The following is a 26,401-nucleotide window of genomic DNA, read 5'->3' as shown; positions in this document are numbered from 1 at the left end:
TTAATAGTCAGGTAGTTGTCAAATTAAGTTATTGGGTAGGATTAGGGATGTAGAATACGGTCATGCAGAATACGTGCTTTACAAGTACTAATAAACCACCAATATGTTAATAATAGGGATGCTGATTAGTAACTAGTTAATAGTGAGGATTGTTCCCTATACTAAAGTGTTACCTCCAAAAATTTGACACTTCATAAAGTTCATAAAGAAATTGCAAAAAAGTGTATATGAATAATGTAATCCAAGTCATCTGAAGAGACATACAGTAATTGCTATATATGATGAACAGATGTAATTTAGGCTTTTATTCAGGAATAAGCACTGACCTGCACACGTGCAAGAGCACAACATATACGGTAAACTGAAACCCAACTGTAACAGTAACTGAAACTAACTGAAGGATAAGTAAATGATAACAGAAGTTCACTTTTGCTTAAATTAACTCTTTATCAAATTGAAACTTACTGTAAACCGTTACTTTTTTGAAATATAGTTAGGACCGGTTAAGTGTTTGAACCACGAAGAGGTGGACGAGGGGCTTCTGGGTTTTGTTTAGGCTGTGGATCAGACTATACGATTCCCAGGTTCTCCCAGTCCCCACTCAGGATCACAGTGGGCTACTAGTGTGTAGGAGGGGTCAGGCCAGAGACAAGCTGTGAAATGCCGCCGCCGCCCCGTGTAATTTCTCAGGTTACCGCGAGTCTGCTGGGGCCTGGCTCACATTGGACTACCCTTCCCCCTCGCTGCGATTGAGCGTGTGAAGGGGAGAGAGCTCTCAGCGGCGGTCTGTGAGAGTGCTCTCTCTCCTGATTGCATTAGAAGGGCTGTTCAATGTGGCTTGATATCTCCAGCCTGGCATCGTGCCAGCAGAGATACTGTTCATGTGTATAGCTGTGAGTAGCAAAAAGACCTCCAATATAGACCATGCAGTGCACAGGCTTGTTTCTGGTGTGAATGCAGTGGTGTGGACACCTCCGTCTACTCCAGAAGTGCTGATTCGGAATGTCTTGTTTCCATTCTTCATTTGATTCCTGACTTATTAGCTCAGTAGCTTTCATTATCCTTTTTTCAAGAACTTTGGATTAAGTTTCACTTCAGTAAATCTGCTCAACACACAAGGTCAGTACGGGTTGTTTTCATTTCCTCGTTGCACGTTTGGTTGATCTTTTGGGTCTTGGAGAAAGACACCTGGCTTACGCTGCAGACGAGTGGGGCTACAGTTTCTGTTGTGGTCTCTGTGTGAGCAGGTGCTTGCAGCCTGCAGGTGTTTTAACTGCTTGACTTTGGAACCTGAACCATTTACTGGGTTATTAGACACTCTGTTTATAGATGAACATTTATATATTTTTCCACCAAATTTTAATTCACAGCAGCTGCATGTGTTAAAGCTTCCACTTCATTGTTGTTTTGTTTTTACCTATATCAGCCTACTGTTAAGTTCGTTTGTAGAATGATTTCCTTAAAACTTGTAGACACTGTGACGCTCTGTGATATTATCAAAACATTTGATTGAGAACGTTTGTTTGAGATCCTAAAATGGCAAACAAAAACAAAAAAAATCAGTCCCACTTAATAATATGTGGGCTTAACTACTATGCACTTACATAAAAAAAGTACAATGTGCTTATTATGTTCATGTTGTATTGCAAAACACTTTTGCTGCTGTTAAGGTGGAATAGTATGGTAATAGGGAAAGGTTAGAGACAGGTTTGGTGGTATGGGTATGTTTAAGGATGGGTTAGGGTGTAAGGGATGGGTCAACAGTGTAATTATAAATGTAATTACAGATGTCATTACATGGTATTTTTTAAAGTATAAGTATAGTGTAAAAACATGCATGTACACAATAAGTGCATTGTATTAAATGATTATAGTTAAGGTCACCTAATATAAAGTGGGACCAAAAATTCTATTTCTATGCTCTTATTTCCCTTAATGTCTTTCTGTCCTAGCTTTTATTGTTTTGAACGATGAATGAAAACTTGATGAATTATAATGAATTGTTTGTTTGATTTCCTCAGCTGTAAGTTGCTTTGGATACAAAAGCGTCTGCCAAATGAATACATGCAAATGCATTTTTGTGACCTTTAGAAATAAATTGTATGTTTTATTGGTTTGCTTGAAATTTAATTTCACATTATGTTTTAGTGCATGTTATTAGTCTTATGACTGATTCATCCATGCATTATTTATTAATTAATTAATTATAAGTCGTATTTTTTGTTGTTAAAATGTCATACCAGCTGCACAGAAATTACGCATTTTAACTTCTAGTTCTGAGTTTTGTATCCTTTAGAAATAACTTTTTTTTATTTTATTAAAGTTTACATGAAAATTAATTTTGCCTCATCTGTTTTCTGAATGCATGTTATGGATATTTTGATTGATTTTTCCATGATTTTATTTTATTTTATTTTATTTTATTTTATTTTATTTTATTTTATTTTATTTTTTTTTTTTTTTTTTTTTTTTTTAAATATCATACCAACTGCACAGAAATCTTGTGTGTTTTTTAACTTTTAGTTCTGAGTTTTCTATCCTGTAGAAATAACCTTTATATTTTAGTGTTTGCATGAAATTTAATTTGACCTAATCTAATTTATAAATGAATGTTATTGATCTTATGACCGATTAATTCATGAATGTTTATTTTGTTTTTTGTTTTGCTTTGTTTCGTTTCGTTTTGTTTTATTTTATTTTTATTTTTTTAAATATCATACCAGCTGCACAGAAATTTTAACATTTAGTTCTAAGTTTTGTATCCTGTAGATGACTGATTCATCTATTATTATTATTTTATTTTATTTTGTTTTATTTATTTTTTATTGCATTTTATTTTTACCATGTAATTTATTTTTTGTTAAAATATCATACCAGCTGCACAGAAAATATGCATTTTAACTTTTAGTTCTGAGTTATTTTAAAGTGTTACCATTTTATTTTATTTTATTTTATTTTACTTGTAATTTTTTGTTAATGTCATACCTTTTCTTGTTTGTTTTTTTTTTTTTTAATTAATTAATTTATTTATTTATTTATTTATTTTTTATACAATCTACTATACATTTGCGTTCACATCTCCCTCCATCGAATCAACTGATGCATAGAACCAAATTTTTCATGTCACTCAGATATGCATCAAAATACAGAAGAAAAGATCTGTAGCTAGTTTACGTCACAATTTTAATATAAAAACAACTGTGTATGCTTTTTAGGGTTCTCATGGTTACGGAAATATCAGGGAATTTTAAAACAAGCCTAGAAAAATCAATAAAAGAGGAAATTAATAAATGGAAAATGTAAGTGCCCGATATGAATAATATACACAGTTCTACAAAAACTTTGAGAAGTTGCTGTTCGTGAGTGCAGTTGCTATGTTTTTAATGCATAACAGTAAAGGAAAGTTTTAGAAATGAATTTCCATGATTTTGTTCAAAAGGTGAGAAAACTGGATTTTGTGGTTTTCATATTTACAGCCTTTTCTAGCTGTCATGTTTGCTTTTGGTGTACTAGATGCAGCCTCACAAGCTGAAAAACTAAGAAAGTTGTGTGAGTTTTCTTCCTGACACCTGAGTCGTGGAGGTCGCAGTGCGTTTCGGGCCCCGCTGCCCCGCAAGTGTTAGGCACTAAAAAAGAGGGAATTGTTTGGGCAGGCGGTCGGACAGACCTAAGCAGTGCTCCAGTCATGTGAAGAGAGGCTGCCAAGGCCAGAAGAATGTGTTGAATGCGAATGACGCAGCTTTGACGGAGACATGTGACTTTGAGAGCGATAGATAGAAAGGAAAGCGGATCGGGGAAGAGGGCAGTTGACTCATGCAGGCAAAGTGCCACCCCGCTGACCTTTTTATGCTAGCGTAACTATCGCCCCCTTGGATCAAAGAGCAGGGATGGAAAGAACTGAAGAAAACAGTGTGCCTAGCCTGCTTGCGTATATCTGAGTTTGTTGATGTCATGCCCCTTTGTTTCTTTTCTTCTTGGTCAGATGACTAGCCCATGCCTTACCACTTGGTGTTCCACAGCTTGTGCTTAGACGTAATCCATAACCTTTGAAATGTCTTTTAGATGGCCTTAGAAAGGGTACACATTCTCATAAAGATGCTTGCAGACTTTTGTGCCTTTGTTTTCAAATGCCAGCCTTATTATACTTATTAGTCTTTAAGTGTTGCAAGTGGACAGGCATGACATGACAATATGTTCTGCTATTAGACCAATATATTGGCCAGTATAATGATATTATCTGCTAAGAACAGTACTTTCTTAGCAGCTAGACAATGAGTTGTATTGTTTCTTAAACTCAAAGGGTTTGAGGGATATTAGCATGAACAGCATATAGCAATAGCGATCACGCAGAGTGAATTATATCATAAATTGGTAAGAAAAAGCTGGACCTTCAAAATTAAATATAGTCAACAAAAAGGGTTTTAGTATGTCATAAAACTCTATACAAAGCATGAAATTGGTTAACTGTTTGATGCAGAACCTTCAGAGGAAAAAAAAAAACCTACACAGTCTCATTGCTTATAAAAAAAAAAATACAAACATTTGATACTACAGATTTGTGTATATATTTTTTATTAGTTGTTTTATTGCAATAACTAAAAATATGCACTACTAAAAATAAAATTTGGAATAGTTAAAATTGATCAAATTAGTGATTATTTCTAAAATAATGTAGACTTATCGAGGATTATTACTTTTTAAGTCGTTTTTTGTAAAATAAAATAGATACAAATATACTACAGATATTTTAATATTTTTATTTATTAATAGCTGTTTTATTGCAAAAACTAAAAATGTGCATTACTAAAAATAAAATTGAAATAAAATTAAATAAAAAAAAAAAAAACAACTTCATACTACAGATATTTTAACATTTATTTATTATTTAATTGCAGTAACTAAAATGTGTATTACTAAAAATAAAGTTAAAAAAGTTAAAGTAATGTAGACCTATCATAACAACTATTACGTAAGTGTTTTTTTTTGTAAAAGAACAAAAACAAATTCTTGATATTACAGATCGCATTACTATAAATAAAGTTAAATACAGTTAATCAAATTATTTTTGATTATTTTTTTTGTAAAATTAAAAAATGATACAAATGCTTGATACAACAGATTTTTTTTTATATATATATATATATATAATGCACTTTTTAGTAACTGCAATGAAACAACTATTAATATATATATATATATATATATATATATATATATATATATATATATATGTATTAATAGTTGTTTCATTGCAGTTACTAAAAAGTGCATTACTAATAATTAAGTTGAAATAGTTAAATTTAAGTTAAAATTAATCAAATTAGTTATTTAGTAATATATAGACCTATCATAAGGATTTACTTTTATTTTTTGGTAAAATTAAAAAAAAAGATACAAATACTTAATGGTACAGATATTTTTTTTTTTTGTATTTATTAATAGTTGTTTCATTGCAATAACTAAAAAGTGCATTGCTAAAAAAAAAAAAGTAATGTAGACTTATAAGGACTGTTACTTTTTTGTTACATAAAAAGGGTACACATACTTGATTCATTGCAATAACTAAAACTGTGCATTGCTAGTTAAAATTAATCAAATTAATGATTATTTCTAAGGTAATATAGACCTATCATATGGACTATTTTAAGTATTTATTTTCGTTTTAAATATTTTTTAAATGTCGTAACAAGCAAATAATAATCATAGTTAACAAACAAAACTTCCTATAATATGATTATTACAACCCCTGGCTCAAAGGAGGAGCAACAAAAAGGGACACACACAACTGTAACTGAACTCAAAGGAGAAGACTTTATTAATCAAAAATTAATTCCCAAAATAGGAACTGTTTCTGTAAGCATCAGCTTCATCGGTGCATAATGCAGGATGTCTGAATGAATGTGTAATGTATTGTTGCGGTGTCAAAAAATGTACAAAGCCAAACAAAGCATAAGCAAAAATGGGGAAATAAAAAGAAAAGGCAAAACAAAATCTAAGCCAAACAAGCCAAAAAGAAGGAAGGACTGAAACAGAGCCTCAAACCCAATTCCCCACGCTAATACATCTATCAGTCTCTTTAAAAGAAGCTCCACAGCCAGCGTCAGGTGCAGCCAATGAACTGCCCATTTAGGTTAAGTCGTAGGCGGGACCACCAGTCACCATGCTCCCAAAACAAAAGTGGAGGGATCGTCATAATTATTTTTTATTTTTCTAAGCTTTATTTATTATTCATACGGGATAGTCAGTGAAAGAAGGTGAATGGGATCATAGAGGATTTGAACTCTGGTCACCTGAAGTGCAAAGACAAATCAGCTTTTACATAATGTACTTTTGTATATCCAAAAAAATTTAGTATGACTGTACTTAGTTAGTGGATTATATCAACTAGTTAAACTGAAGTGTCTGTGTATCTAACAAAAGCCTGAGTGAACTTTACATGAGGTTAATGGCTATTGATCAGTGACCTGGTTTCTACTTTGACAAGCACAATGTAGTACAGCAGTCCCGGTTTAATTGTCCTTCAGAAGTCTCTTTCCTTATCATAGCACGTCACACTAAACTGCTCCAGTGCAAGTGAGGGTGAACCACAGACGGCTTCTTTGTATTCAGCTAACTACTTTATTTGTGGCTCATTCTGTAGCTCAAACTTGTTTGAGTGGCACGTGAGAGAGCTGTGATGACCTGCACTGTCTCTATCTGTACAATCAGCAAGAAGAAAAAGCCAAAGTAAGTGTTTGTTCAGCACAGGCATAGTTTCCATTGTCTTTACTCACAACAGCAATTTTGTTATACTGGTGATACATGTGGCAAGATCAGCACAAAGTGTTATTTATTTATTTTTTAATTAAATAGATAAAATGCCAACAAACATTAGAATTAAACCTCATAAATCACAATTAGTGCTGCAAAAAAAGTGTCATACTGTTCAAAGAAAGTTAATGTCCCTCTCCATTCCCATATGTTAATTAAATCATCACATATGTTTTTTACACTCTTAACGAGTGACTTGCAGGCATGTTTTCTCCCAGTCTGCTCCAGCACACGATGTTCTCTGTAGGGGGTCACTGCTCTAATGGGCTGAAATCATGTGTTGTACACACCTCTCACCCCTTACCACCTGCTCGGACTTTAACAAGACTGTAATTTATGTGTGTGCACAGCCACAAAAAGTTTTTTTTTTATGTCTAGCTATTTATATGATTTCTTTGTTTCAATTATCTTAAGATTTTTCATTGATTTAATCCATGTGAATTCATAGTAATTTAGAAATTGTAAAATTATATATGTTATTATATATTATACAATTAAATGTGACCCTGGACCACAAAACTAGTCTTAAGTAGCAAGGCAAAGTATGTGCAGCAATAGCCAAAAATACATTGGATGTATTTTACATAGTACAAAATGATTGATTTTTCTTTTATGCCAAAAATCATTAGGATCTTATGTAAAGATCATGTTCCATGAAGATATTTTGTAAATTTCCTACTATAAATATATCAGAACTTAATGTTTGATTAATAATATGCATTGCTAAAAACTCCATTCTCAGTATTTTGATTTTATATATATATATATATATATATATATGTATATGTATATGTATATGTATGTATGTATATATATATATATATATATATATATATATATATATATATATATATATATATATATATATATATATATAAAATACACTAACCCTATTGTAAATACGTTACATATATTACTCAGTACTTAAATGCACTCTTACACTGTAACAAGGCCATAAAAATTATTTTAACATGACTGTAACAGACACAATTTTCTATTGTCTTCATAATCAATAAATATTTCACAAGTATTTAATATTAAGTTGTTCTTAAAGGGATAGTTCACCCAAAAATGAAACTTCTGTCATTAATTACTCACCCTCAAGTCGTTCCAAACCTGTAAGACCTTTGCTCATCTTTGGAATACAAATTAAGATATTAGGTCATTACTTTTGTTTTCTTTACATGAAATTACAGTAGAACTACTGTTGTCACATGGACTGTTTTATTGTCATCCTTACTACCTTTATGACCTCTATGCAGGGTCAGAAAGCTCTCGAATTTCAATTAAAAATATCCTCGTTTGTGTTCTGAAAACAAATTAAGGTCTTATGGTTTGGAACGACGTGAGGGTGAGTAATTATAAGGACAGAATTTTCTTTTTTTGGTGAACTATCCCTTTAAATTATGTAGCTCACAAATCCAGTTCTGCTGTTAAGATGTGGACTGTAGTAGAAAATGCCGATCAGAAGTCTTCTGATCCAGTCCGGTGACCCACATCTCTCCTCAAGTCACTCGCGGCACGTCATGCATTGTATTTGCCGTTTAAGAAGTCTTCCTTTGCTGCGGAGTTATATGGCAGTCATAAATAACTGAATGACAAACATCAGACGTGGTATTGTTTGGGACTTATCTAATCAGTGCAAGAGAAGCGTGTGAAGGATGCTCTGGGATGCGGCCTCTTTTTCCTTATCTCCACCACGCCGTGGCTCCATTTCCTGTACCTCTCGCTTCTTTAGGTATATAGGGACAATTAGATTTGGCCAAAATAAATTCTAGTCTCTGCACTAAATGTGATTTGCTGTGGTTAGCCTCGGCTTGAGATTGGATTATGCCGGGTGACTGGGTTGACATATATTATCACAAGAGGCTGCTGGAGAGAAGTGAGAAAGAAAGTGTACACACAAGCATATGCTCGCCCACAAAGTTGTATGAATTTACTTAATGCATGTCTTATTTTCTTAGTAGGGCTGAATCTTGCTAGTACATTCAAGTAGTACTTCTAGTTCATATCTTTCTTTCTTCAATCGAAAAGAAATTAAGGTTTTTGAGGAAAATATTCCAGGATTTTTCTCCATATTGTGGAGCAGGTTGAAGGTCCAAATGGCAGTTTCAATGCAGCTTCGAAGAGCTCTACACGATCCCAGCTGAGAAATGATTGCTCATTTTCTAAAAAAAAGAACAATTTAGTTACATTTTAACCCTAAATGCTCATCTTGCACTGTTGTTACTTTGTTGTTTACTCAGGGTAATTGTTTTATTTTACAGTGTCCTTGTTACACGTTACATGTACTATAGTAATAACAGTAAATTATGCATAATTACATGAAATAACCCTAAACCAAATGCTATAGTAAGTACATGTTGTTAATTAATATTGCTTAGAACTTAAATGTACAATTTCACTGTAACAAGGACTTAGTAAAATAAAGTACATATTAATTACACCTAATTGCAACTTTCAGATAGTGAACTTTATGTGCAGAATGTTCTTTCTAATAGATGTATTACTCCGGCGCTGTCTTGACTTGTATAGAAAAGACCCGGTGAGCTCTTGTGCAATCCTGGCGGAGATACAGGGCAAAGCGCGGAGTTTTGACAGGTATCACTGGAAGGTTTCTTCTTCACTGTGTAGAAAAGGCTGTTGTTGTCATCTAAGGGAAGGTGGAGTGTAGGAAAAAGAAGAGAGGGAGAAAGGGGGAGGAGGTGGCCTCGTTATTTTCAGTCTATTGTGTCTACTTCCTGTAGGTCAGGGGTTATTGGAGTAGGGAGTTGCAGACTAGCTGTGAAGCAAAAGTGAGACAGAACTTCCATATACTCAGAACATCAACAACACAAAGGCAAGATCAGTTTGCCATACACTTGGGACTAGCAACAATCAACCTTGACAGGTAAATACAGGACAAGATGTTGGAGTGATGCTGCTTTGTGCTACAGACTCTTTCCAGTTCTGTGTGCCGCGTGTTCCCGGTCTGCCGGACTGTATCCTGTTTTGGAATAGCCGTAGTATTTCTATTGAATTTTTCTTCCAGTTTTGCTCAAAGAGAGCACCGTCTGTTGTTCTGCAGTCCATTTATGAGCGTTTGTGGTTTTGTGTGCATTAGTGTGCTCACTGATGTGTTTACTGGCTTTGCAGTCTCGTGACCAGAAGTGGAAGAGATCGGAAGAGGTTGGAATTGTTTTTGAAATGTCTCTTATGTAACTCGTGGGCTTCCTGAGAGCAGCCATATTAAAGCCCGGTTAATGGAGAGAGGGAACCTCTTCCACCATTAGCCAATATGGCCATTGCCAAATCACATTAACGCTGGACTGCAGCTCTGCAGGGAAAGATGCAAATCAAAAACACCATCTCGTTCCTTCCAGTCCTGCATCACCTCTTGTGAATCAGGTTGGTGACTGACTACATTGTTTTGGTTAGCCTGGCTCCACAAGTGACTAACTATATAGTCACTGGTGTGATTTAGTGGTTTCTACTTAATTCTTAGTGGGCCTACTGCATGTGATCAACCCAGTTTCGACTAATAACTTATTTATAAGTAATAACTTTAGTTATTAGATCGTAAATAATAATAATAATAATAATAATTATTGTTTGTATATATACTAGCAATATAAAAGTAATTAATAATTAAATCAAATCATTTAATTAAAATAAGATGTATTAATAATGAATTATGATTATTGTTGTTGTTATTATTATTATTATTATTATTATTATTATTATTATTAATATTATAAGAACAAATTGATAATGAAACAGAAGCAGATTAATAAAACAAGTTCATTGCAGTTTTTCTCAGTACTAGAGATTGTAAATAAAATAATAATTATTGTTTGTAATAAAATTAAATCCTAACATATTTATTTATACTTATATTAAATCATTTAATTAAAATAAAATGTATTATTAAAGAAATTATTATTATTATTATTATTATTGTTATTATTGTTATAAATAGGTAATAAAGCAGAAACAGAATAATAAACAAATACGTTTTTCTCAGTACTAGAGATCTTTATTATTAATAATAATAATAATAATAATAATAATAATAATAATTATTATTATTATTATTATTGTTAGTAATAGTAATAAATTCTATAATAATTATATTTTTATATATAATCTGTAATTCAGTATTAATAATTTAATGCTAGAATTTATTATCATTATTATTATTATTATTATTATTATTATAAATGGGTAATAAAAATAGAATAATCAACGAATACATTTTTCTCAGTACTAGAGATCTTAAATAAATAATAATAATAATTATTGTTGTTAGTAATAATAAATTCTATAATAATTATATTTTTTATATATAAGTAATTCAATATTAATAATTTAACAATATAATTTATTATTATTATTATGATTATACATGGATTAATTAAGTTGAAAAATTAATTAAACCATTTAAAAATGGTTTTATTAACAGATTAATAAAACAAATAAGTTTGCAGTTTTTCTCAGTACTAGAGATTGTAAAGAAATAATTATTATTATTATAGTTAATGAAAAACCCTATATATATGTATATATATATATATATATATATATATATTAGTTTTACATAATTTAATATTAACAATGTAATATGTATTATTATTATTATTATTATTACTATTATTAGAAATGGATAGTAAACAAACAGATTAATAAAAAAGTTATTTGCATTTTTTTCTCAGTACTAGAGGTTGTAAGTAAGTAAATAAATAGTAGTAGTTATTATTATTATTATTATTATTATTATTGTTAATAATAATAATAATAATAATAATAATAATAATAACAATAGTATTAAATCCATTATATATTAAAATAAAATGTATTGTATAAAATGTAATTATTATTGTTATTATTGCTATTATTATTGTTATTAGAAATGGATAATAAAACAGAAAGAGATTTCTAAAACACAAGTTCTTTGCAGTTTTTCTCAGTACTAGAGATCGTAGCAATACCCAGAGGTTAGTAGTTGATTCCGGCTAAAAAATTATATTAAATAATTAAGCTAAAATATGTCTTTGAACACACTCTTAAAATGTCATATATACATTTGTTTCAAATTAGAACAATGGTATGTAGTCTTTAGTTATTTCTCAGTTAATTAAACATTCATTAAACATTCAAGCATAACATGTTTAATAGTTTTTCTTCAATAAAAGTAACAAATCATTGAAGAGGTCAGCAAAAAAAAGACAAAATAAATTATAAGTAGAGCAAAGATAACAATACTTTTTAGTATCTACTTTTAGTATCTGTAACAAAGTACAAATATATTTGACATCTGTACCATAAATAGTAAAAACAAACAACAACAAAAAGTATTGTTTGTCACCTTGCACAATGTAATAACATGTATTGTATTTAGAAACATGCAATAAGTCAGGTCAGAGAAATGTTTTGCTCGTTGTTAGTTCTGACTTAAACGTGTTACTGCACAATATTTAGAGAGAGACCGTTCCTTAAACAGCACAGTGTTCCATTTGCGACTGCATGTTAATCATTATTGTTGTTGCAACTAATGTGTAAGAAGCTAAGGATACTCTCCTGCATTTAGAGACCGTAAGGAAGCCTCTCCTTCCCTCTCCAACATAAACCAGTCTAAACTTAGTCGTGACCAACCATGTAACGAACGAGTGACAATGGAGGAAAAACAGGATGTCTTTTTCTCAAAGTGTGTGTTGGGAACAGATGACCAGGAAGATGAAAATTGCCAGCGAAGTGGAAACTTCCACTTTGTATCTTTTGTGTTTTTGCCCAGTTGAGACCGGTTGCTCATCTGTTGTCCCACAGCCAAGTGTGATGGTAAACTGTAAATGATTAAGCCCCTCTCTCCTTCTCCTGCTTACGTTTTTGCCCTGTTCCACACTCTATTTCGCGCGCCTTGGTTAATGTTTGAATCCCATCTCGCTGCTGCTTTTAGACGTCTAGCCGCTGCATCTGTACTGGCTCTCAGATCACATTTCTTCTGCAGAAGGAGAGATAAAGAAACTAAACCAACTGTAGAGAGGAAATAAAACCAGGCCATTCCCCTGGGATTACTGTTAAGGGCTATTGATCTCTCTCTCTCCCACTTTCTCTCTCTCTCTTTATTTCTCTGCTCTAATGATTGATATGGAATGACCTCGGCTTGAAAACATGCTGCCGTTCTTGTCCTGCGTATCTACAACATTGGCGGTCATTTGGAAAGGGAACAGTGTGGAATAAGAGCCGGACATCCGACTCAGCAATCTAGCCCGACAGCCATAGCCAGGATGGTTTTTAAGGACAGTGGATTGTGGGTCGCTTAGTTATTTTGCGTTGAATGTGATGCCGATGTTGCACACACCTGGAAGTAGGACCATGTGCAGTTTTGTATGGAGCGTGAGTTGCGGGACTCTCTAGCACCATGTTTTCATCTTGCGTACTTTTGGATCAGTAGGTGAAGTTTCACAATATCAGAATTTCCCCGAAAAGACACAGCATTCCAGGATCAAGGTGAGAGAAATGTTAATGCATAGTTTTATTACTGAGTCACGTTTCTTTTGATGTGTGTCATTTTGAGCAACCACGGAAGCCATAACCGCTGTATTCAAAAAACATGAGTGCTTGTGGTTTGCACATCAAGTTTGTTATTTTGACTGTTTCAGCTGATGTTATTTTCTAACCTAGTGTAGGTTATTTATTCAGCTGGTCCAGCTGCATAGGATGTTTTCTGTATTACATTTTATTCTGCTAATAGTTGCTGTTGGTGTTTCTCATAGGCTGCGTTCACAGTCATTGTTTGGGATTGTCAACTGTATTGTCTTAAATTGTCTTGTTTATAGAAAAGCAAACCCTTCAAATGTCTTGATAGACATTATTTAGTTGCATATGCGAGTGATTTACTTACATTGTAGAGTGTTGTTCATGACTGGAGAGGATTGCTAGAAAGGAGGGATAATTGTCCTGTTCTTACTGGTGCACATCATCAGAAAAGAGATCTTGTTGTGAGAGACTTTTGACAGCCAGATGATGTTTTGCTTCATTGGTAATATTTTAGCAGTACAAAGCTAGTTAAAAATTAACAAACTTGTCTTTTAACAATGTGAGTCTATTTAAAAAAACTATATCATTTATAGCAAAGGTGCTCAACGTTTTTCATTCAAAGGCCCCCATTGTCCAAAACAATATTCGAAGCATCCTCCAATATAGGCTAATATATTTTCAGTATTTGTGCAATTATGACTATAATTAGTTATAATTAGTAATTATGACAAATCTGCTTGTTTTTGAACTTTTTTTCCAAAGTGTTTTTTTTTTTGGCTTGATTTATTTATTTATTCATTTTTTGCCTTTGTTTTAATAGGTCAGTAAGGCTGGATGATTAATCCAAAAACCAAAAAAAATAAATTCAAAAACTGTAACTGATGCAATTTTCTCACAACGCTTATTTCGTTTTTTTAATCCTGTTAATACTTCACCATTAAAAACATACTACAGTGTAGTCAGCGCTATATTTGATGGCATTATAGTGGAGTAGGCATTGTGCCCTCTGCTTATTTTTTAAAGGGGTGTTTATGTGGTTTGAGGTTCAAAAAACACATTATTTTCCATATACTTTACATTATTGTTGCTTCTCTCTGCCCCACCTTTCTGAAATGTGTTTTTTTTTTTTTTTTTCTCCACGAAGCTCATTTTTCTGAAAAGCATGGTGTGCTTTGATCAGCCAGCTATTCAGTGCCTTGTGATTGGCCGAATACTTTAAGTGTGTGACAGAAATGTTACGCTCCTTACCATGTTGTTATGCGGTGTCAAACCCATTATAAATGAGGCATTTGTTGCATCCAGTGAGGACATAATTACTGATTATAATGACTCCTACTGTCTTTTTACGCATTGTGTTGTTGCGTTGCGCCGTGTAAACATAACACCATGTCTGTATTTGTGATCATAGACAAACAACAGGAACTACTTTACACTGTTCAAAACTCACGTTTGAATAGTCAGTAGCAAATTCTTTAAATATGAAAACGTACTTACAGGTTGTGAGTCAGAAGCACCAGACTGTCCTTGCAAAGTTGGAATTGCCCCACTTTATAGTGTGCACAGATATTCTCTCAGGTTTAGGAAACAGTCCTCCATAAAATCCACTGCACACACTCAAATATTTGCTTCGTACTGTTCTGGAACAGTGTTGTAAATGTAATTTAACCACTGATTTCTAGTTGTATACTCATTTGGAAGGGTAAACACACACCAAAACACACGGTGTCTCCACAACATGGTGGCGGCTGCAACAATACTACAGCGAGAATAAAAGTTACGCCTTCTTTCTTTGCGTATACATTTGGGCGGTGTTATGCAAATCTTCCCACACTGTGACGAAGACATGTGTTTTAGGAATGCGTGGGTGATGACTTCCATAAAGAATATCTCTTTGGCTTTGAGACTTTAATCTTAAGCGAGCAAAGAGCACTCCCTTGAATATACAGCTGTCATTCAGTGGTGGTGCAATTGGCTACAATGCTCATTGATGCAAATCGCGTTGTACTTAGAAGCCTTTAACGGTCTTCAGACAGAACGTGAACACAAGCAAAATAGTCTTGGCTACTTGGCCCGCAACTAGCCTATACCTGTCACCTGTCTGACCCGTAGCCGTGTACAATTTAAAATTTCATTTTAGCTTTTGGACTGATTTAGCTTATAGTTTTAAGGTTGTTGTGCTAGGTTTCATTCTGAAGTGTTTGCGGGTTGAGAACTAGCATGCTAGCTCTCTGGATGACCTTACTAAGGGCTTGGCTTTATTTAAAAAAAAATAAAATGATTGAGAATGGGTGTTCTGTGAGGGCAGGACCGCACAGCTGCCTGAATCATTCCCAAGGTTATTTGAATCAAGGTCGGGACAACCGGCCTATCCCTTCTTATATGCTAACTATCTTTTTTTACTTTTCTCTGTTTCTCTTTTTCTCATGTAATGTTCTGACAGAGAGGGGGATTTCAGATTTCCTCCCAGATCTCCCACAATACTTTAAGCTTGCTGCTTTCAGAGTCCAGGTCATAGAGCATGAAGACAAGGGAGACTGAGGAATTTATCCAAGAATGGAGAAAGAGGATTTTTTTTTTTTTTTTTTTCAACCTCTGTTCCACTGGACTATACTTTCATGTGTTCCAGACCGCACATACTGGATGTGGCTTCCAGAATAAAGCCGTCCAAACTTCTTGTTAGGTTATAGCTCACTTCCCTTTGGTTTGTGCAAAACATATTTTCTCTGATGTTCTGCAGTAAAAATGTAAACACATAGTGCCAAACTGTGTTAGGTGTTGATAGAAACCAAACCCTGCTTTCGTTTAACTGTATGAGAATCTTTTCTCAGAAACGGTAGGTGAGAAAAGGCATTAAAGTTCAAGGTTGGACTTTCTGACTCATTATTCGCATAAACATTCCTTCAGCTACTCACGTGTAAACTGACTCTCGGCTGCCAAGCAACATTAATAATGTGAACATGCACATATTGCCTGGTTTTAAGTAAATGCATGTTAATGTGCATGTATATAATATCTACAAGAAAGATAGGACTGCATTTAGTGAAGTTCCAGGGTTGTTACGTTTTACGCTGGCGCTACATAGCAAGTGATAAATGCTAATCTCTAAATCTTTCCAGTTAATTTGGAAGCACTTTTTTATCAGTTTCCTAAACACAGTACAGGCCAGAGGGGAAAAAGAGCTTCTTTGCATTTCTCTGTCAAAATGTGAAAAATGTAGACAGTTAAGAGACAGTTGTTTTTTTGTTTTTTTTTCTCCACACACACGTTAACACTATGCTAACCAAACAGAGAAGGGAATTGTTTAGTTTGGTGATTTTTTTTTTTCTTTTTATTTTTTCTTTTATACAGTAATATAATGATACAGTTGAGGTCAAAAGTTTACATACACCTTGCTGAATCTGCAAAATGCATAATTTTACCAAAGTAAGAGGGATCATACAAATTGCATTTTATTTTATTTTTTTATGTAGTACTGACCTGAATAATATATTTCACATAAACGTTTACATAGTCCACAACAGAAAATAATAGTTGAATTTATAAAAATGACAGTGTTCAAAAGTTTACATACGCTTGATTCTCAATGCTTGTGTCGTCACCTGAATGATCCACAGCTGTGTTTTTTTTATTTTATTTTATTTTTTTCTCTGTCCTGAACAGTTAAACCCGCTGTTCTTCAGACAAATCCTTTAGGTCCCACAAATTCTTTGTTTTTCAGCATTTTTGTGTATTTGAACCCTTTCCAACAATGACTGTATGATTTTAAGATCCATCTTTTCACACTGAGGACACCTGAGGGACTCATATGAAACTATTACAGAAGTTTCAAACACTCACTGATGCTCCAGAAAGTAAAACAATACATTTAGATCCGGGGAGTGAAAACTTTTGAAGATCAGGGTAAATTAACTTATTTTGTCTTCTGGAAAACATGTGTGGAAATATGATGTTTAGGCAAAATAAGAAAAATGTTCACAGCTTCGTTCAGTTCAGAAGTTTACAACCCTGGCTCTTAATGCATAATATTTCCTTCTAGAGCATCAGTGAGCATCAATGAGCATCAGTAGTTGCATATTATGCAGTTTCTCAGTTGTCCTCAGTGTGAAAAGATGTATCTCAAAATCATACAGTCATTGTTGGAAAGCAAGGGAGAAAAAAAATCATAGTACAAACTACAAGTAAAACTGTATATTTATAACCAGTATTACAAAATATAACATTGAAAAGCAAATAAATCACTCGTTTTTCTAAAGAAACCTTGTCCAGCAGTGACACCAGCAGGTAAAGTTACAGCAGGAGTGCATGTGTCTCTCGCCTCCCCTGAGCCCATTGAGTTTTAACAGACCACCTAAAGCGTGCAGAGAGTTTGGTGAGGGGTAATTGAGAATGAATGGGGGAAAGTCACGCAAGTTTGCCTCCCATCGTGATATGATTGGATATGACTGGTTATGATTGGTTCATACGATAAATCCCACCTCTAGTGTTTGTGCGCCCGTGTTCGTGAATCAGCCTGAATGAGCAATGTAATGACATTATTGGAAAGACTAATTAAAAAAATTAAGTACTCACACATTTATATATAACCACATTATGTTAAAATAAGACTTAAAATGACATGAAAACATGATCTGTGGGAGTTTGTAGTGATCAGCTTGGTGAAATTAAGTAAATATCTGTTCTGTGAGAAGCACTTTCTGTGCATATTTTGTCTTAAGATTGACCAATCCAAAAACTGTAAGATGAATGTAGATATTTCAAAAAGTAGATGAGGCATGTCTAACTTGTATTGCTTCATCCCTGTAGAGGTATTTAACAGGTGACTTCATAATATGGCAGGTGCTTTAAGGCTGGGACACTCCTCTCAGCTCTCATTGGGCCATCAGGTAGCGTGTTCCACACGTCGGGTTTTGTCGGGCTCACGTTGGGGGGAGTTTGCCTGATTCAACATGTTGAATCGGGGTCGGGACCGTCAGAGCTGACGGGGAAAGTGAGAACTCTGATTGGATGCCTAGTTTCGCAAACAAATCAGTGCTGGATAATTGAAGCGAAAGTGATGAAAACAAGTAAGTAAATGAAGGCGGCAGAAACAGAAAGCTGTTCTAATGTTACGTAATCTTACCCAAGCATTCCAATATGCAAATATTATCATAACAACATGAGCCACTTACAGTGAAGAAAGTTGTCAACATAACTGATATCCAAAATGGTTTCTCCTTTTGAATGAAAAACATACACTGTTAAAAGCTGCTGATATAGACTAAATCTTTTCACGCAGGTGTAGAACGCACATGTTAGTTTGCAGTCGGCTGTAGTCTGTGTGGTGTGTTCGAGCACAGCTTTTTGTCCGGACGCTGCCAATGCGAGGTGACAACACTGCCGGCTTTCATCGCTGCTAGTTCTTTGAAGTCAGCTTGGTGCATCGCGGTCTTTATAAATTTCACTAAAGCTGTTCCTTTAAATGGTGTTCTTTTTTTTTGTTCAGCTAAAAGAATCACTGTGTGATAGCTTCATTTGGTGGGTCACTTTTGCATTCGATTAGATTACACAGGCCTGGAAAGCATTAGATTGTAATGGGCTGGTGAGCTGCTTAGGGGGCAGAGCTTGAGTGCTTCAGAATGCTCTGCCAAAAATCTTTGCTTTGAAATATATTACTGGAATAAAGCACCCCCACACACACAAATTCAGGGGATGCACATATTTTAAATTGTTGTGGTTTGTGAAGTCTAGGCATTTAATTTTTGATAACACATACCAGAAAGTTTTGCACAGAAGAGTGCCTTCAGCCAAGGATTGCTTCACCAGAAAATAAAATTCTGTCATTGCTGACTCACCTTCATGCCATTCCAGTCTATATTAACCTTTCCATGGAACACAAAAGATTCACAAAAGAATTCTGACATTTTTCCATCCATATAAAAGGTTTTTTTTTTTTTTTTTTTTTTCCCAAAATACTGTCTTTAAAAAACATGCAATGAATTTTGGTCATTACTCACTGATATTCACTGATCCACAACTTAACTACAGAAACCTTATTGATTATAAAAAAAATATTATAAAAGATTATAAAAATGCCAAATTTCAGCGTTTTTTGCATGTCTTATCAAATCATACTTCTGCATTTAATTTTTATTGGTGCTGTAAGAGCTACAGTGGTGAAGAAAATTTTCAGTGAATTTGTCAGTGAGCTTTGTCAGCTTCAGAAGAAGCATAAAATTGAATAAAGACTAGTTTAATAATAGTTTTATAGTGCTTTTTATTATTGTAGAGCTTGACAACCCCAGTCCATTCATTTTCATTGCTTGGAAAATAGTGACCATGGTAATTTTTAAATACCAGTCAATTTTAGGTCAATGTGAGGGCGAGTAGATGAAGTCAGAATTAGGTTGTTTCTTATTTTTATTTTTTATTTTGACTTCAAAGTTTTTGGCTTGAGGACACTCCCAAAAACTTCAAAAATATGTTTTGCTTTCTTTTTCTTTCTGAAGTGTTCTGTCAGCATGAGTGCGTGTGTTTGTGTTTATTTTCGTGCACACCCTTTCTCTGCTCCTGCCTTCAGTCAACCCCAGCCCCTCTGATTTAGTGGTCATAGTTTTTAAGGCGTTCTGGGAGGGCCTGATTACCCATACACAGGAAGTCAGAGGTGGGAGAGGTCCCTCCAGAGTTCCATGTAAAAAGACTGGTATTCTTGATAAAGACTCACTCGTGCTACACATAACAGACACATCCCTCTCTGCCCCGACGGCCATTGGAAACTAGCCTTTTTAAAAGGTAAGCTCACTTCTGTTGATTGCTTTAAGGTCTGACCCAGGAAGGGTTGTGTAGGGTTACAGTGCTGGTCTGCATGAATACTTTGGCGTAAAGAATAATTTTGCACCATGCCGTCTTGCTTTTGCCTGCTTATTTGCCTAAAAGCCTTGCTATGGTTCCATGCTGAATTGAGGACGTCCTGGTTGAGGGTGTTTTCTTCTGCTAAAGCACAGCAACCTTAGGTTGACCTTTAGTCAGAGAGTTAGGTCACTGCATCTGTGCATTATACTAAGCTGTGTTTAGGGATCAGAATACGTCACACTTTATTTTTGCAATAAATGAGTTGGAGAGGACTCAAATTCCTGGCTTGGTGTTATTGTGAAAGTATTAGAATGTATATGTGTATACCAAATGGGAAGATATGCTATTTTTTAATATTTGCAACATTCTTTTGGAAGCTTTGTGCATGATGATGTGCAAACGTGTCGCAAATATTCACATCACATTACTCCCGGGAAGTTTTTCGTTTTTAAAAACATTGTGCATGCTCTCCTCCATTTTATGATACAACCTGGATGTGTGAATAAACACTTCGCTGATTGACTTGTGTGACAATGGACCATGCTAATTTTCTGCATGAGTTGAAAATTTTCAATGACAAATATTGTAACGTGCATGGAATGCGAATATCACACATTTGTGGCAATTGCATTACCCAGTGTGCATTAGTTGCGTCACCTGGCACAAATTCATGTTTATTTGCACATTTGTATTGACTTTCTATGTATTTTAATCGTGGAAATAATTCGATTCGCTTTTAGTGTACGCGCACCATTAGACAGAGCAAAATATGTTGCGACCCTTGGCATCTTAGAAGGATTTCTGAACGATCATGTGATACTGAAGTCTGGAGTAATGGCTGCCATCACAGAAACAGAATTAAAAACTCTTCTTTATAAATATTTTTTATAATATTTAACAATATTTTTTTCTGTTTTTGATTTAAAAAAAAAAAAAAAAAAAAAAAAAAAAAATGCAGCCTTAATAAGAGACTTCTTTCAAAAACATGAAAAATGTCAAATCGGACTCCAAGACCTTAAATGTTTGTTGCATTTGCCACATCTGCTTCTGGTGCAGATTAGTTTTATGTAATCCAGTGTTCCAGATAGAGTTATTATATGAAATATCCTACACTTTAAACAATGTTGGGTTAAAAACGACCCAGATGTGGGTGAAATATGGACAAACCCAGTGACTGGGTTGTTTTGACTCAGCGGTTGGGTTAAACGTTTTACCCAACATTCTGGGTAGTTGTATTCAACTCAACTATTGCTTAAAAATGACTATAGTTCTTCCTTAAAATGACCCAAAATAGGGTGGAAGTTAACCTTTGTTAATATGTCCAATGAATGAACATTTATTAATAAGTTGAATAAATAATAATTAAATAATAATATAAAAAATAATTACTTATTAATAAACGTTCACCTTTAGATTATTGCTGATGTCTCTAGTAATTATGTGTCTGATTATTAATTTACACCCTATTTTGGGTTCATTTTAAACCAGTCATGTAGTAATTGAATAAAACTACCCAGAAGGTTAAACATTTAACCCAACCACTGGGTCAAGACAACCCAGCATTTGACTTCTAGACCAGCAGGATTTAAAGGGATAGTTCACTCAAAATTGAAAATTAGCCCATTATGTACTCACCCTGCAAGCAACCTAGGTGTATGACTTCCTTCTTTCAGATTTCAAATCGGAGTTATATTAAAAATTATCCTGGCACTTCCAAGTTTTAGAATGGCATAGACGGGTGTTTATGAGGCACTTTTTATTATGGATGGATGCGCTTTATTGGACTGATGAAGATAAACACCCGTCTATGCCATTCTAAAACTTGGAAGTGGCAGGATAATTTTTAATATAATTTTGATTTGAATTCGTCTGAAAGGAGGAAGTCATACACCTAGGTTATTGAGTAAATAATGGGCTAATTTTCATTTTTGGGTGAACTATCCTGCTGGTCTAGAAGAAGGAAGGACGCCATATACACCTAGGATGCCTGGAGGGTGAGTAAATAATGGGCTAATTTTCATTTTGAGTGAACTATCCCTTTAAGGGCCTGTGTAGAGTCTGAAACCACCTTTTGGCATTACAAATGAGTAACGTTAAGACTAACCAGGCTGCTCTTCAAATAACTGGGTAAAAAATAGAATAAGTTCCCATTGGTTGTAGATTTTTTTGACAGAACCGTTTTAGCTGTTAAAAAAGGTTAAGCCTCAAAGCAAAAAAAGCATCCAGAGTAAAATGAAGATTTACAGAGCAGAAGATTTTATCAGTTGGAATGCAGCAAGAAAGACCTTGGGAACTGTTCTCTCTGCCTCATCGATACTGTGTAGGTCTTTAATAGAAGAGTTTGCTCAGCTATTCATTCTGCAAGGCCAGCGGTGCCTTTCAGAACACTGGCTTTTGAAGTCATCACAAGGGTGCAAGATAAGGATAGTAAATCAAAGGTCTCCTCCTCCGTGCCATTGATGATGACAGCGATGACGATGTACCAGTGTGACATTAGGAGGTCGCAACGCACCGCACATCAGCGCCCGTCACTAATGGCGCATTGGTGTGACACAAGTGCGGACGTTAAAATAGCCACAGCTGTATCCCAGAGATCTTTTTTTGTCTTTCTCACAGATAACAAAGGCTGATTTTCCAGAGCTATTGGAACAACACAGAAGGCCTTTGTAGATTCTCCTCCTTCTAGTCTTCCTCTCCTCATGCGCCGTGTTAGCAAGGCCAGGGTGGCCAAAAACTCTTGATGCTCCAGAGTGAAACGCCTTCAAGAACGGCATTGTTCGTCTACAGCCTAGGGGACTTCAGAGTGATTTGCATGGTTGCAATGTGGAATGGGGTTTGGTCTGACATTCAGAATGTTTTGTAGAGAACTGTTAAGCAATTTTAAACATCAGTGCCCGGTTGCATGAAGAACCTTAAGTTTTTCCCTTAAGTATGAAACTTAAGGCATGATTTCCCCTTACCTAAGGGGATGATTTAAGGGTGTTGCATATAATCCCTTAAACACTTCCCTTACTAAAGGAAAACCGTTAAGTGTTTTACGACAGCGATTCAAGGTTTGCCGTTAAAAAATCTACTGTTGCTATGGACACGTTATTTTGTAATGCAGATAGCGGTGTAAGTTTTCACAGAAAACAATATAACACGGATAAGGAGAACAAAATATAAACCAAATATAAACAAGAAGGACCAAGCGAGATGGAAACTCGAACTGATAATTCACTCAAAACGAAAAATTCTGAAAAATCATTTTATTGAGTTTCCGAGGCGATGTGAACACTCTCATGTTGTGTATGTTTCATTCATACTCGAAGCCGGAGGGCGCTCTTGCGCTGAAAGTCCAATCCGGACTCATAGAAGTGTTATGATGGAATACACCAATAATCGCTGCAGCTAAACTGAAACGTAAACACAATAAACACACGATTGCAACTACATATGGTTCATTTGTGTTTTTTTAAGTCATCTCCAGGTAATATGTAGGAATAAAGGAATAAAATATAGAAAATAAATTTGTTCTCGTGTGTGACGGACCCATGTTTGAGGTATTATGTGTGAATTTAATTTAATCAATGGTTATATGTGAATAAATGCCTAAATTAAAATCTGTTTAACATATATGTCCACAAAGAGGACGATCGTGGATTGAATTTGCGCGCTGTGTAACACTTAAGGTGACATTTTCCATACCTTATGTTATACTTAGGGAAATGATAGCTAAGGGGCTTTATGCAACACTTAAAGGTTTTAAGGGATAATTAAGAGAAATACTAAGGGTCTATGACGTTTCAACTAAAGAAACCCTTAAGTGACATTCAAGGGATATTTTATGCAACGCCCTTAAGTGTAAGGGAAACATAAGGGCGATCTTAAGGGAAAATTACACTTAAGGTGCTTTATGCAACCGGGCACAGGAATAATAAAATCCTTAATGATATTTTAAAAAAAGCTAGAAGATGTTCATTTTGCTGCCTTTTTGGTTGCTGCGGTTCGTTATCTTAGAATATTTTGTTTTAGGATGGTGGCCATCTGGTCGACTGTTTACATTTAAATTAATCATTTGATATAATGCACTTATTGTGCATGTTTTTACGCCTGCATGTAATTATATCTGTAATTAATTTCTGTAATTACATTTATAATTACATTGTTACACTGCTGACCTTACACCTTAACCCACCCTCAAACCTATCCATACCACCAAACATATCCCTAACCTTACCCGTATCCCAACTCAATGGCAGCAAAAGTGTTTTGCAATACAGTATGAACACAGTAAGTGCATTGTTCTTATTTTTTGATTTAAGTACATAGTAGTTAAGGCCACCTAATATAAAGTGGGACCTTCTTTTATTCATTCTTTTTGAATGTAATGAAGGACAGGAGTCTTTTTCTTACAGTGTAGTGTTCATCAGCCTTTCAAGGTTCTCCTGGTCTTTATGGTAAAGTAAAGTAAGGCAGAACTAGACGATCAACCTAATGGTTTCCTGCAAGTGGCTGGTTGTGGGCCCAAAACATGTTGACGCTGACTTGAAACAGTATGTGGAAAATGGGAGAAATGAGAAGTCAAATCTGCTGCTTTCAGTTCTCTTTTCTTGTCTTTTTAGTTTTCGAAAGAGAAAATGAACCAAAAGAAGTGCTAGCCAGTTGCTGTAAGAAGTTCTTTTGGTTTTTGATAGTTCACCAAGCTGTTTGCCAAACTCAGAACAGTACTGCACAGTACTTTCTGACTTAGAAAGCTTATATCTATCTTAAAACCATCTTACAATACTCTAGAAACTGACATGACCTGCATCCCTTCAGACTGTGTCAAGCTAACATTGTCAAGACAAACTTAGCTTTTCAACTTTTTTTTTTTTCTGTTATGCTTTTAAGTGCTAGTAAGTGGGAGTCATGTGGTCTGTTTGAGAAGACATTAGGGAAACCATTATAGCTGAGGCCAACAAAAGGCTATCAAGCACAAAGTTTGTTTGCACTGTTCTTATTCCAGCATGATGCATCTGAGATCACAGAACAAGACAGACTCATTTCGATGGCAAATGTTAGTCAAAAACATGTTTCTGTGTAAACCCTTTTAATACCAGCCTGTGGTGTTAATGATTTTTCCTCATGTTGTTTCTGGCCTTTCATAAGAGCTTCTAACAGAGTAGATCAATGTTTTGTATCACAACATTGCAATAGAAACATTGCAGTCAAAACAAATCAGACACTCTCTATTAAAGCGAACTCTTCTAATGAAACGTTCAAAGTCAAATGGCTAATATATGTCTCAGCTTTGAAACCAAACGTTTATGTAGAACAAAGTGTTATGTAAATGTCTTAAGCAGAGCTTAATAAGGATATGAGAGTGAGAAAGTGTGTGAGTTTTTGTGGCAATTGACTTACGTTGTCAAATTCTCTATTCTGCATTGTGACTGGCGTAAAGTTATTATTTATGTGTTTCTTGGAATCAGTTAGAATGGGTTGGAAATATATACTACTATTCAAAACTTGAGCATCTGTAAGATTTTTTTCAAGTTCAGCAGATGCTTACCAGAGCTTTATTTATTTGATCAAAAATAAAGTTAAACACTAAGAGCCATTGTTACAACAGGGCTTTTTTTTAATATATATATTATTTTTTAACTGTAATTTATCCCTAAGATGCATGGCAAAACTAAATTTTCAGCATCATTACTCCAGGCTGTCACATGATCCTTTAGAAATCATTCTAATATGCTGATTTGCTGTTCAAGAAGCATTTTTAAATTATTATTATCAATATTTAAAACAGTTTTTTTTTTCTTTTCAGGATATATATATATATATATATATATATATATATATATATATATATATATATATATATATATATATATATATATATATATATATATATATATATATTTTTTTTTTTTTTTTTTTTTTTTTGAGGTGATAGAAATGATAGAAAATGATAGAAATTGATGAAAATGATAGAAATTAATACTTTTATTTAGGAAGGATGCTTTAAATTGGTGATAAAGACATTCTTAATGTTACAAAAAAAATATTTCAGATAATGCTGTTCTTCTGAACTTCCTATTCATCAAAGAAATCTGGAAAAAATCTACTTAGCCGTTTTCAACACAATAATAATAATAATAATAATAATAATAATAATAATAAATGTTTTCTTTGAGCAGCAGATTAGAATATTAGAATGATTTCTGAAGGATCATGTGACTGTAGTAATGATGCTAAAAATTCAGCTTTAAAATCACAGGAATAA

General features: G+C 34.2%; 1 protein-coding gene across 9 annotated transcripts in view; it reads left to right on the top strand.

Annotated features, from left to right (window-relative positions):
* Positions 1-26,401, top strand: part of gab1 (GRB2-associated binding protein 1) — an 85,885-nt gene that overhangs the window by 21,267 nt on the left and 38,217 nt on the right. Inside the window, exon 1 of one of the 9 annotated variants that reach the window (XM_051115596.1) lies at positions 772-1,119. The exons of 5 other annotated variants lie outside the window; for them this stretch is intronic. The gene's annotated coding sequence lies outside the window, so the exon portion shown is untranslated. Of the gene's footprint in view, positions 1-771; positions 1,120-9,633; positions 9,701-12,779; positions 13,297-19,956; positions 20,095-26,401 lie in introns of those variants that run through there. 3 more of the 9 variants (XM_051115606.1, XM_051115580.1, XM_051115588.1) reach the window with 3 other exon arrangements.

Source organism: Labeo rohita, chromosome 1, assembly GCF_022985175.1.
Source record: "Labeo rohita strain BAU-BD-2019 chromosome 1, IGBB_LRoh.1.0, whole genome shotgun sequence".
NCBI lineage: Eukaryota > Metazoa > Chordata > Actinopteri > Cypriniformes > Cyprinidae > Labeo > Labeo rohita.
Note: the sequence above shows the minus strand (reverse complement) of the source record. Positions and strands in the feature narration are given on the sequence as shown.